This window comes from Thunnus thynnus, chromosome 14 (genome assembly GCF_963924715.1).
Source record: "Thunnus thynnus chromosome 14, fThuThy2.1, whole genome shotgun sequence".
NCBI lineage: Eukaryota > Metazoa > Chordata > Actinopteri > Scombriformes > Scombridae > Thunnus > Thunnus thynnus.
In genome coordinates this window covers 21,839,591-21,853,931 of record NC_089530.1, presented here as the reverse complement: position 1 = coordinate 21,853,931, position 14,341 = coordinate 21,839,591, and positions in this window count along the sequence as shown.

Here is a 14,341-nt window from a genome sequence, read left to right as displayed (position 1 = left end):
GTTGCTTAAGAATTTTTCATGCTTTCTTTTGCTCTTTTTGTCTTGCACATACTGCATTTATATATAAATGATATCAAGATTTAATGAATCCTCAGCTGACCGTGGATTGGAGTAAACCAATGCTGACATACAGCCTGAGGAAATACGAGAACAAGCATCAGGAGCAATTTAGGGTTCAGTGTGTTGCTTAAGGACACTTCAACATGTGGTTACTGTAATGGACAAAACACTCTAACGCTATTACGAAACAGCCACCCCCAAAATGTAAGTGTTAGTGTGATTTTGGAGAACACCTTTGAAACAAAAGAGCAAATGTCTCTGTTATGCTACAGTATTAAAAAACATGAATGTGACAGTATATTCCTATGCTTATATTGTCTGATTAACATGGATTCAGTTCAAATTCATGCAAATGAGATTTCTTTTGTCGATGAAGTCTTTCCCAAACCTTCAAACAAACTGCATTTGTTGCCCATCTGTAACCAAATTTTAAAGCTGCTTAAACCTGACACTAATAAAAATTAAAACTGTTATGCTGAGCAAAAGAAGTTGTCCAATTTGAAAACTATCCAATTTACCATAAACTAATGGATGCTAAGTATTATAACATGTTCCTGTTCATGGGGAAGCAACATGATTTACCCAGAAGTCTGGGGCCATGTTTAGTTAAACAACATTTTATAAGTTCTTACAATCCAAGATGACCTGTAGACATATAGAAAGTTACAATAGGAAACATAAAGCCTGATTTAAATCTTTCTTTGCAGTCAGCACTCCACTGAAGGCCATTAAAGTTCTTCATGGGTCATCACACAGTGAGAAACATTTGTCATAAAGGGGAACGTAGTTTTCTTCAGTGGATAGTTAACCGATGTGATGTATGCTGTTACACTATATGGAGCTATGAAGCCTGATGCTGCTGTTGAAGCTGGTCCACAATGTACAACTGATATATTGGTTGCAGCAGGCAGAAAATGACACGCAGAAGGAGAATGACACATCCAAATACCAGAACTATCAGTGTCTAGCTGACACTGCTGATTGTTTTTTGTTTTAGCTTTCCATTTCCAACCATAACATGAAAGTGTTTAGAGTCATTTCCAGCACTATATGATGACTTCACACCAGCTGATGAATGTCATCCTTACATCTGTTGTCCGCACTGCTGGAAAGCTTGCTGAGCAGTGAGGCATCATACAGAAGTCATTATTCTTTCCCAGCCAGTACAGTTGCAATTACACTGGCAGAATAGGGACTTGCCTGTAGAATCAAATATGTTCTTTATCTGAGAGCTAAAACTGCAGTGTATCTTATGTTGTCTGTACGTATGTTTAAAGCTAAAGATCATGGTTTAAGAGTCTTTGACCTGCAGCTGAGATCCACTTAGACATCAGATCAAGCCCCTCATACAGGAAATTATATTTCCAGTGTTTTATGACAAATTGAATCATGCTGGTACCAATCAACAAGGCTAAGAGTTCACAGGCAACATGCTCTCGTTGACAATGCTAACATGCTGAGGTATAATTTCACTGTGTTTACCATCTTAGTACAGTACAGAACAGCTGAGGCTGATGAGAATATCATTCGTTTTTCAAGTATTTGGTCATGAACCAAAGTAGTTACTACAGTTCATCCTGAGGGGAACATTAATATCTGTACAAAATCAGCTTACTGATGTTGCATGTTTATACTGTACAGATTAAACAAACATACAGTGTGTTAATTGGTAAGTTTTAGACATGTTGGTGATCATATTTTTGAACTTTGGAGCAAACCAGGCTAGCTGTTTCCTCCTGTTTCCAGTCTTTATGCTAAGCTAATCACCTCGCCTCAGCTCCGTAGTTATTAGGCAGATATGAGAGTGGTATCGATCCTCTCATCTAACTCTTGGCAAGATTAAATGAAAGTGAATAAGCATATTTTTTCCAAAATGCTGAACTGTTCTTTAAACCTGCAGCCTAAAGGGTAGTTGTCAGGGTATCAGGGTATCACATAACCATGAGGTTTGATCCCCAGAGCACTGCAAGTTTCTCTGTCATCCAAATGCCTTGAGCATCTATACCTGTTTGCTCTGAATGAAAACATCAGATAAATTGTGAATTATATATTATCCTCCCTGCGGACAGGAAATAATCTTGCATTAGAAGCACTCCCTAACATGACTGATAGACGCAATGAGTCTCTTTTTGTGAACTATCACACAGGGAGCACACACTCTGAAATCAAATACACATCCAACTACACAGATACTAAAGAAGAGCCTCTGTAATAAACACATCAAGTGATAAACCGTGAAATGATTTCTCTCAGCACTTACAGAGGTATTGCACTTCAGTACTGCGTGAGCAGCAAACCAAAGCCATAACAACCCCGTCTCTGCTCTGCGTCATCCGCTTTATTAGACTTTATAGGGAAATTTCTGAACCACGAGAGTGCACTAAGCTTTCAATATCACAACTACGAGCAGTGAACTGTTCAACTGTGAAATTCAATACAAAACATTTCTGCAAATCAAGATATGAGAGTGAACTGAAGGGGATATTAAACTGGATTATGAAATGCCAACATGAAAGTTTTCTATTTAATCTTTGTACTGAGCTCAATGCAAGCAGACGCAGTGCACAAGTGCTTCTCTACAAGAGATACCATGCAGACATCAATGCCATGTTTCTAACCCAGTGGCATTTTGATGACATATGGATTTCACAAATCAGTGAGCACCCCGTGATCACACTCATGTAACAGTTTTTCAAACTAAAATAACTCTCTCCTAAAGACTGTGGACAGAAACGGAGTCTAATGAGTTTCAGCTAATTGCCTAATTAGTTCACCTCATGAAAATGCGTATGGCTTCCAGTGGGTTTTTTACCATTAATCTGTCTCGGTATGTGGTTGTGTGTGTGTGTATGTGTGTGTAGGAAAGAGAAAAGGGAGCCTGTTTGTGTCTGACATGGTACACAGAAAAAAAAAAAAATCCCATCAAAGAAAAAACAAAACACAGGCAATCAGAGTAAATGAGATGAGGGAGATTTAAAGCTCACTTATAGGAAACTGACAGCCAGCATACTTCAAACCCTCGCATCCTGGGGAGATATTCAATTAGTTAGTGTTGAAACTGATGTGTGTTGTTCATCACCATGTGATGTATAACACACACCTGCATACAGACACACAAAAGGTTGTTTATGCACAAAAATGCACTGACAATCTTTTTTTTAAAGGAAAGTCTTCCACTCTGTGTACAATTATGTTTTTTAACATAAGACAATAGCTCCCCCTACTGTTGTTGAGGTATAGATGGTATACATCCAATCACTGCACTATACATTATTGTATGGATACATAGTGTACAGTATACGGCCATTTATACACTGATGTTTTATATAAAAGCATCTGTAACATGATTAACAATCACATTTTCTAATCTGGATGTAACTAATCAAATGGCTAATACACAAGTAGATGATTTTATCTAAAGCCACTCAGTTTACTGTAGGCCATCATAGTTTCACCATGATGACAATAGACAACAAATAAAATACTACTTTAATGATTCAACTCATGTATATTGTAATTTATTAACCTCTCACCTGTCTCCTGTCCGTGTTTTATGTATTTTAGGTGCAGTAGAGGAAAGAAGCTAATTATATTTACCCAAGTACTATTTAGTACAAGTTTAAGGGATATGGCTACTGATTCTCTTTTTTTCTTACATATTGTCAAAAAAATGTGCAGAGCCAAACCAATAATAAATCAATCCTACTTTTGTGTTGTGTGTGTGTATCCAAATCCTGATATATCTTATTCCTCTGTGCCATAGACCTCTGTTAAAAACTATTAAAGTATAATGCATTACTATAGATTACACTACCCAACAGCAGGCCTATATGGAATTGCTAATATAAACTTCACCTCGACCAGCAACAACATTAAAATGCTGTTTACACATTAATGTATGAGTAATAATAATCTAACAGTAAAATGTAATAAAGACATGACAGAGTAGCACTCTCAAAGGGTCCATTATACTAAGAGAGTGCTTTTGATTTTGAATGCAGGGCTTGTTCATGTTCTAATGGCTCACTTAGAATATAGCTTTACTCATTATTTATTGTAAAATGTTATTTAAATTATTTATGATCACCTGACATTTGTAGTTGTATTTTCTCACACCTTGTGTTTTTTGTTATCCACCACAACACCAAGGCAAATTCCTTGTATGTGCGAACTTATTCGGCAATAAACCAGTTTCTGATTCTTATTCTAGTGGCATATTTTCACAATGCTTGTCACATCCTGAATGGACTTTCTGTTTTTGGACTCTCTGTGTTTTTGCTCTCTTGGGTTTTTCTGTATTACACTTCTGTTGAGTCTAGTGCTTCTGGTATGGTTTTGCTTGTCATGATTTGGGTGGTGGCTTTAGAGGACTGCCTTTGTTGGTTAGCTTAGGGTTTTTTTGTTTTCTGGTTTCCCTGTGTTTTCTCCTCCTGTGTTCATGCGCTCCTCCTCTCACTTGCCCTGCATTACCCTTGTTAGCGCTGCCCTGCTCTGTGTCCTCCCCACACCTGCCCTTTATCAGTCTTGTCAGCCCTGCCCTGCTCCCTGTGTTTCCCTCAGCCAATCACTGCCAGCCTGCCCTTGTGTTTAGTCACCTGTTCCCCATTCCCTGATTAGTTTAGTTTGTATTTAAGGTCTGGTTTTGAGTTCAGTCTTTGTCGAGTCATCAGTGGTTATGGTTAGTGTTCCCTGTTCCTCAGTGTTTCATGTTTGTTATTAAATGTTCTGTATCTGATCCTGCCTGCTGTCTCCTGCATTTGGATCCACCTGCTCCACTCACTACAAGACAATGCTGTATAACTGTATGTCTACCATGTTCTCTGAACCGGTCATTTTGCAGTAACATTTTGTATATTTAACATTTAGATTAATGCCTAAACTAATTGCAGCAAGAGACGCCAAAATGTAGTGATTCATAGATTATTTTGTCTGACTCTTATGTCAGAGTGTTGATCCATGTGCGTGATTTGGGTTCAGCTGATGCAACTGTGCAGATAGAAAACAAGTGAGTTAGCTATTACATATGTCTACATCTGTTGCAGCATTGCACATATACAGCAGCGAACAGTCAGGTGTAAAACTAAGGTTCAATTGCTGCTGAACTGAAGTGAAGCTTTGATGACGAGCCAAACACCCCAAGCATCAATTTAATTGGTACTGAATACAATCATGAGAGTGTGTTGGGTGATTGATGACAGTAAGCCTCTGGCCAACATATACATAAATATCTCTATCTAGATTTTTTTTTATGACTATATAATTTGATTGAATTACACCAGCAACATATCCGACTAAACAAAACTAAAGACATCTCCCTCTCTCCACTTGACTGAATTTCTGCAAAAGTAACTGTAACTTGGGTAGGAAAAAAACCCTAATATATAAAATCCCACCTCCCTGTAATCAGCCCCTGCAGGCACTGAAGTGTGTCTTCTTTCATTTTACCGGCCTCCCTTCACTGGCTGTCTTCCATCTGCTACACAGAGAGTATATCTTGTCTTGTGAGTGTGAGAAAACACCCTTAATGAAGCAATCATACACTTCAGAGAAACATTTTCCCTGTTACAGATAACATTTCCGCTTGACAGGGAATACTGTAGTGAGACAATGATGTATTTTTGCCACAGTTAAGAGCAAACAATGACACTGGAACATCTTATGGAAAGATCAAAGCCATCCAACAGCATAATGGGGAAGCTGCTTTTTGTCTGTGTTGAAGTGTTGGGAGACAGCTACAGCACAAACCTCAAGCTGACTATTTCCTCCTGCTGTGTAACTGTCAGATAAAAGTCACTAATTAAAAATGAAAGGACTACATATGTCTGAAAACATGTCCATCTTTAACTGCTTTCAAACGCTGCTTTGAAAGTGGAGACAAAGCCCAAGGTCTTCACCAGATAATGAGAGTGAACAGCAGTTAATGGCACAGCTTTGTTCAGCTTTTAGGGAAAGCTGGCTGTGGTTTCTCTTCCGACTAACCACCTTTTACCAAAGGATTTGCAGGGATTAAATGTAACGACAGGAAATCTTTTAGGCTCATCTAGGGAACAGATGTTTAACTCACCCTAGAAACTCTTCACTGTGTTTTTGTGAATCTGTTAATGTCTGTAAATCTCTCACCAATTATATTGAAATTGCCTTTGAGACCATTGTGGTCCTTAATTAACAGCAGAGATCATTTTCTTTCAAAGGACAATTTCTGCGGTACAAAGTTCCTACAAATACCTGGGACACTGTGCATAGAAAGAAATGTTGCTGTTTAAATTTTTAATGTATTTTTTCAATGTTATGAGTACTATAAATGAAATACCATTAACCTACATTGGGGATGAGTGATGTGATGATACAGTTTACACCATGAGATAATATAAAATTAAATGTAAGCATTTTATCAATTTATGGGGAACTATAGTAACCAAATTAGAATTTTATTAAAGTCACATTATCAAAAACATGAACTGCATGTTTCTCATGAGTTTCTGTCGTGCAAATGAAAAATACAAGTTAAACTTTGTTGAGAGTTTTTAAACAAAAAAGACACTTTTCTGCTATGCTGACAGTGAAGAATCTTGCTAGACTTTCACCATCAGATTACTCTTTCCTATTGTTCCCAAATGAATCAGATTCTTTCAGGTTTATTTCCACTCATGGTCATGCAAGACTGTTTTAGGGAAATATCTGGTTTGTAAATAGTACCAGAGTTTGTCAGGTACTTTATCTGCTGGATTAGCCAAAAAACTGATATTCTTGTCTGGTTATTTTATCCATAAGCTGTTTCTCAGTTGCCTTTCCAAAAAAATGTAATATATCCCAATATATGCTGTTATCGTGATATACAGTTAGGATTTTATCCATATTGTCCACTTCTAACTTCCATTGTAATCACAGAAGGCTCAAAGACAGATAATCTCAAATCCTGAGTTTATAAAACCAAAACTATGAATGTTGCTAGTTATCACTTGGGTAAGAGGATATGTCTTTTTGTAATTTGGTTGAACTCACATTTTTGTATGCTTTCTACACTTTATCCCACAAATCACACTTTCTTTGTATCTCTAATTTCCCCCTTTTCCCACATCGTTCTCTTGGATATTTTTGCTTCTATTTGATAAATGACGAAACAAAAGCATCAGGATACACGCCAAAAGTAAGAGCAGGATGAGAAGTGATGATGATGAAGTTGGATTTGAACCAGCACTGTAAGACTAATCTGGCTGAAGTCAAATAGAAAACTGTCAGTTCTTGAGAGTAAAGCTCATCATAAAGGTATGTGTGTACAATCATTAATAATAAATATAGCCGCAAGCAGCAATCCCAGGGTTCAAGCCAACACAGCTCATAAGCTGTTGAAAGCTTCAACAGTTAAATTAATAATATCCACCAAGTGTGGTGATGTTTGGACAAACTGTCATCGATTTATTGACTAATATGGCCAGGCCGATGCACATGTTTGGAGGTGGTGGCACCCCATATTGAGAGATTTCAAAATAGTTTTACACACGTGGTTCAACATTGTTATGAAACATATCCTGTGAGTTTTGTAATGATTGGACAAACAATTTCTGATTTATAGTCTGATTTATGTTATGCTTCATCCATTTCTTGTACTTGTAGTTGATTTGATGATTGGCCCAGCGTTTGTTGACTTTGGTCTATTTATATGCTGAGCCATGCCCTTTTAAAGATCATATGTCAATATCTTGAAAACTAAATGAGATATCAACAAGCTTTATGCAACTTTTGATAAGGTTGGTCCAGTAATGATCCACAGAAAATTTGGTAGCAATGGAACCTACAGTTCTAGTCAGGCGGACTTTGGTGGTTCTTGAGGCAAATTTGTAGAGCAAATATAGCTGGATGTCTGTACTAAGTCTTGTGTTAATTGGACTTACGGCATAGGAGTTATGAATTTTCAGAGTTCAAAATTTTGACCTTTAATTACAGAGTCTTGGGCAGCACTTGCACACAACTTCCAATCAATGGGCAAAATTTCATGTCTCTCTCATTAACCGTCTCACAGGAATGCAAAAACATTTCTGAAGAAATAATAATAATAATAATAATGATAATAATAATACCTATATAATAATAGCCCTTCAGGCTTCAAACCCTAATCAATAAAATGAGTAATCTGCAGCGATAAACAATCCTTTCTGTATCAGATTGAGTAAAAGTTCCAAATGCCTTTAACTCCCTTCATTATCATTTTCCCCATCCCGATCCTCTGACTCCAAAGGTATGGGGAGATAATAAATGAAGCCTCAGGGCTCCACATACTGTAGGTTTGACCAGTATTACTGCAGACTTGGGTCTATACATCAGCACAGTCACCATGAAATTGAAAATGCAATCAGCATGAGGAGCCGGCTCTACTTTGAGCTGCCAACCCTGGGAGATTTCACTGTCTTTGATCCGGAGTTAGCCTCCAAATCGGCTGTCGGCCGCTGCCTCAGATATTTAAAGTTCATCTTAGTGCATACAGTGAACACAATTTGGCTCCAGTAATTGCCTCAATAGAAATTTGGAATTATAACTTACTTATCTTATGCATTTGAAATATAATCTTTCATTAGTGACTACAAAGTACAGAACAATGCTGACATAAAATAATGGAGTATCCACACAGCTGTCCTGATAGTTTTAATTCCATTTAGCTGCACTTATATAGTTTTAGAAAAGCAACCACAGTAACCACACTGCACATGAGCTGAAATGAATCAGTCACTTTATGATCATATAACAGAAAGCAGAGATGAGTAAAAGACACACATAGGTGGCTACTGGCTAATAACTCTTAACAGCATGTCCCACCAGAACGCAGGCACTCCACTGACTGTTTAAAGGCACCTATAGAGTCTGTGATGAGAACAACAATCTCACAAGCTGATAGCATGTCACACTGTGCAAGATGGGTTTAATAAAGTCTTGGTCGAAATCTGTGTGAGAGTGTATGATATCAATATTGAGGCCTGTTGGTTACTTTATGATAAAAAACCAAAGAGATGCTGGCAGAATGCCATAGTGCTGGCACGTCTTTGCATTAAATAACCTCAAAAGTGGAAGAGGAGGAGATTGTTTAGCCTGTTGTGGCCAGGGAAAAGAAGCCGAGTTTGTGGTAATTCGTAGCATCATGCTAGCTTGCCAGTGTATTTTGCATCGTTTCATGTCATATTCTGGTTAGTTTGTCAACATATAGCATAGCAGCAGCAGTCACATTGTGGGATTTCGGACCTAAATTCCTGACAGTGTCAGAATTTGATGCTAGCTGTCTGAGACTTCACCACGTTTCTCTCACAATTGTCAACTGATGTTTGGGACATCCCTAAAATGAGGCACGCACTTGAGCTGATAGGTGTATCTCACTGTCAATAGTCCCGGCTACTTATGAGCAAAATGAGCTATCATGGTTGGTTGGTTGGTTAACTACTCATTTCATTGTTCTATGGCGATCCAAGCACATGTGCTCATATTTACTGATGCCTAAATAAGCCCACAGATGTTGTCCATTACCCCAAAATCCTTACAGATTTCAGTGGTTAGTTGGATTACTGTTCTGTAATGAGCCTTTATTTGACACCTTCAGTATTCAAAATAAATGCAAAACTAAATCTGACAGTTATGTAATGCATTATAAATCCTGAGTGCAATTGTTCACATTACATTTTTCTTCATTTTCAAGCAGAACTGCTTATCCTGAAAAAGGCAATGTGTAATATATCCATAGTCAAAGCTATAAAGAGACTTTTTTGAGAACGTTTTTTGGAGAGATCGCTTTTGGTCAGTGACTGAAACAGTTAAAAAACTGACAAAGTGCTTGTCAGTTCTGTGTCACTATAGTTCATGATTTACTGAGACCACGTCTTCCCTCGGACTGGACAGAAACTGACTCAGTGTTTGACAAGTTGATGCTGAACCTGTGACTTGAATCACACTGCTTTGATAGCAGCGCTCAATGTGCTTGAAGCAACTGCTTATCTCATTCTCCTCCTACTTACTCTCCATTTATCATCATTTGTCAGCAGGGGAACTCTGGCTGTTTCTTTAAACGTATGTCTGAGCTGAGTCTGTTGAAGAGATTCCATTAATAGCTTTTTTCATATCTGATGTTACCAGCACATTCTGGGTATTAAATAAGATGAGAATTCAACTTTTAAGAAACACAAACAACAAAGGAACATTTACCAAAATACAGCTGGAGATTAGCTATAGTACCTGTCTGCAGTGTGTGTGTGTGTGTGTGTCTGACAGGGTTAGTTTGGTGTGGAGTTAAAAAGCAAAAATTCTTTAATGTGACTGCTGCAGGCTTGTCTACAGTGTGCGTGTGTGTTCTGTTGTCTGCAAAAACATACTGGTATATGTGTGTGCGTGTATTTGTTGAAGTGCCTGTGAGCACTGTATATGTGTATGTGTGTGTGTGTGTGCAGGTCTGCAGAAAGGGAACAGGCTGATTCATCATCCTAGTTGGTTATGCAGACAGGCTTACTGTAGAAAGCAGCTCCCTGGACGTGGCACTGTTCCCCTCCGGCATCAAATATTCAACTAACCCCTTTTCCTCTTCCTTTCACCGACTAAATCTCCACACCTCTGTAGAATGATGATTCTGTTTACCTGCTAGCTATGAGTCTCCTGAGGACCTTACAGCTTCTTTCTAATAAAAAGCACAAGTGGCTGACATAAAAGAATGGCGCAGTGTTGCTGAGAGTAGAGTGAGACACAGCTTGTTCATCCAGTAAAAACAGATCTCCCACAACATGAAACATTTAGAGACTTGGACTGTCTTATTCAAAAAGCAGTTTTACAGTTGAAGTTCCTCAACACTGTTTGAGTGGGACACAACAAATATAAACCGATTTTCTTATAAACATACAATTAGGGCTGCAACTAAAGATTATTTTAATTATCAATTAATCTGCTGATTGTTTTCTAAATTAATTGATTTATAATTTTGCCTATAAACTCTCACCAATATAATGAATGACCCTAAGGTGACATTTCAAAATGTCTTGTGTTGTCCAACAAACCAAAAAATGGTCTGAAACAGAGAAAAGCAACAAATCCTCACATTGGAGAAGGTGGAAAATGTCAGTTTTTGCTTGAAATAGTTGCCAATTAAATTTCTGTCAATCAATCAGTTGATAAAAGTACTAACTGTTAAACCTCTACAAACAATTCCCAATATTATCTGCACCTTTTACCCTCAAAACAGTCCACAGTCACAACATTTTATTCCAAACCTTTTATTTGTCTATCAGTGGCTGCACACAAAGCAGGGTTTCAAGCACTATCTCTTCTTCTAGCAAACATAGGCCCCATATCCACACCTAACAGTAATCAGAACCAATTTCCTTTCAGATATTATCATATTTTAGGGCCACAACCATAGCAGCTATCAGCTTGATCCTGAAGTTATAGTTAAATGCCCAAAGCCAAACATTCTAGTGCCAACATACTTTTTCTTTCCTAATTTATCCAGACATTCAAAATGTAATGTTCTCAGCCCCTGAAAAACTAACAAATATTGGTAAAACCTGCTCTTATGGATACTCACAAATAAGTATTTTAATTGAGACAAATATTATTTTTGGCATAAACAACTTTGACTCTACACCATGTTAGTTGGAATCTGTTGGCTTTTCAGATGTTCATTTTCCACTAACCTTTATTGGATGGATTTGATATTTGATCACAAACAAATTAATATTTTTTTTGAATATTAATATTTTCACTGAACGACTCAGGGCCCAACATTTTAGCTCCCTAACCTTTGTCTCCACATTTCAGACTCCTTCCATCTGTTTCTCCAACCCCATCTCAAGTCTCCAGAACTTACATGTTCCAGTTTATCCCTTCTGCGGAGCCAGACGCTGGCGGAGTAATCCTGCTGCTGCACTGCCGTAATTATGGAACTGGCAGGAATCCCGGTTGCTGGGATGCCAAACCCTAGCCCTCTCAGATCCTGGCCACCTACTGGCCCGCGGATCCCTCGCAGCTCCATGTGGCTAGATGATTGGGTGGATGTGGCAACTGTTTCTTAGTCTTGGTAAAAGAATCAATTAAGTTGTTGATCTCGTGTTAAAAACTGACGAAAACTCTTCCTTTTTGGGATGCATTGTGTGGCTTTAGCTTGACTGCACCTTTTATTTCCTCTGCACATGGTGAAAAAATGAATACACTCATATAGCTATCCAGCGAAGGGCGGTACTTTTCTTTCAAAGCAGTTTGCTGCAAGCATTCAGCTCCAGTAGATTGAGAATAGGGAAAAAATATTACAAATCGTTCAGCATTTGCCTCATCCTCCCCTCCTTTTAACAAAAATGGACTTAAACACACAAGATCTGAGCCTGATGCTTTACATTCCTCATATGCATCACCAAATAGCTGTCAGTGTCATCATACCCCCGTGTTCATAAAGTAGAAGCGTCCCTGTCTTCACCACTACTGGCAAATTTCCACAGGCTGTAGGAAATCCTCTTCCAGCGTGCCTCCAAACAGCTGGGCATTCATGCTCTCATGATAATGCAGAGATCTGTATTCCAGAGGACTCACTCCTGTCTGCTTTGTCTGCCTTAACTGACCTGAGCTAAGCTGAGGTTTAGCTAAGCACAGACCTATTAGTCTGAGCTCTCAGCTGACCAGGGACTCCGGCGACTCTGATCAGGAGTTCCACCGATTCAGGCATCCCTGGTATGGGAGCGCATGTGTGAGAGAGAGGAGAAGGGAGGGGTGGAGAAACACAGAGAAAGAGGTAGAGAGAGGGAGAGAGTTCTGGAGATGCTAATGGGGCGTCATAAAGGAAGGAAAGACCCCTGTGTGAATCACCAGTGGATGGCAGAGTAAATGGACACAACCGAACCTCCGTTTCTCTCAAACTCCTCCTTTCTCATTCTCATTCTTCTCTCGGTCACGTTCCTCCTTGCAGCCCCTCACCTCTTCTTTTGGGACTCTCATTTTTGTTCCATCCTTCCCTCCAACCACATCACTCTATTCCTCCATCTAATTAGTTGTCAACTGCTTCCCTCTTTCCTGCCAACATGTAGAGTCCTGTTTTTGTCTCGATTCCTTCCCACAACTCCCAACTTAATAATGACAATGTTTTTATTTTTCTCGCTCCGTTGTGTTGATTTCTCTTTTGACTCTGTGAGTGTTATCAGATCGCTATCCTTGGCTGCACATATGCACCTCTGTCTACACACACACACCTTGGCACATCACAGCAGAGTGGTGCAGTGAGGCTGCAGTACCTCTCCTCCCTTACCTTGACTTGCCCCGTTGTGCCAGAGAAGCAACAGAGCTTAAAAACTTTAATTGGCTTAAAGCAGACATCCGGGCAAACTCATACATGCAACACACACACACACACACCCACTCAAACCATCTAAATGTTGAAATCATTAGTGGGAAACAGCCAGTTCACCTCAACTCTTTAAAATGGAAAGAATCCATTTTAATTGCACGCCTGGACTGCCAGATACTGCTCACGAAATATTTGCACCCAGCCGTAGAATACCAACGCAAAGATACTCTGCTCATTATATAAAAAATATCATTAGTCTGCCAATTATAATAAAATATGGTAAAGATAAGATATACAATGCAGTGTGAGTATTTATTTATTCCCTTTTGGATATGCAGTTCAATTAAATGAATTCTGGCGGCTGCCAAAATAATTTTAGTTTGGTGCCAACTGTATTGACCTGAGATGAATTCAGCCTCCATCCAACAAAATCCATCACTATCTGCTGGTATGGTGGAAAAAGTACATTCATATTATCTGAAAAGGAATTAAGTTGCATCATTTACAACCCAAAAACACTTAAATATCAAATATAATGTATATATACTTTACATTCCAGTGTGTTTTTTAGTTTTACTTTGATCATTATGTGATAATCACAAAAAATCATATTAAAAGGATTGCAGTCTACTAGCTGAATACTTAACATCAATAAGAGTTTGTAACATGTTTTAATTGGACCGTGGATCTGTTGATTGTATACCAAATAGAAAGATATAGTAGTCATTTCAGATTAACATTCTTCAGTAAAAGGATTGCGAGACAAAGGGCCACAGTCACCACAGAGATCTGAGAAGACGCTCAGTGAGACAAAGAATCCATATTTCAATTAATGTAGTGCTCTTTCTCATTTTTTCAAGTGGCAGAACATTTTTTTGGTGGCACCGTATTCCATCTTACCAGTGCTGAGTCACTCCTTACGTCTCATACAATCTATGTCCTCTCTCTCTTATTCAGTCTTGTTGTATTCCAATCACATTTCTCCCT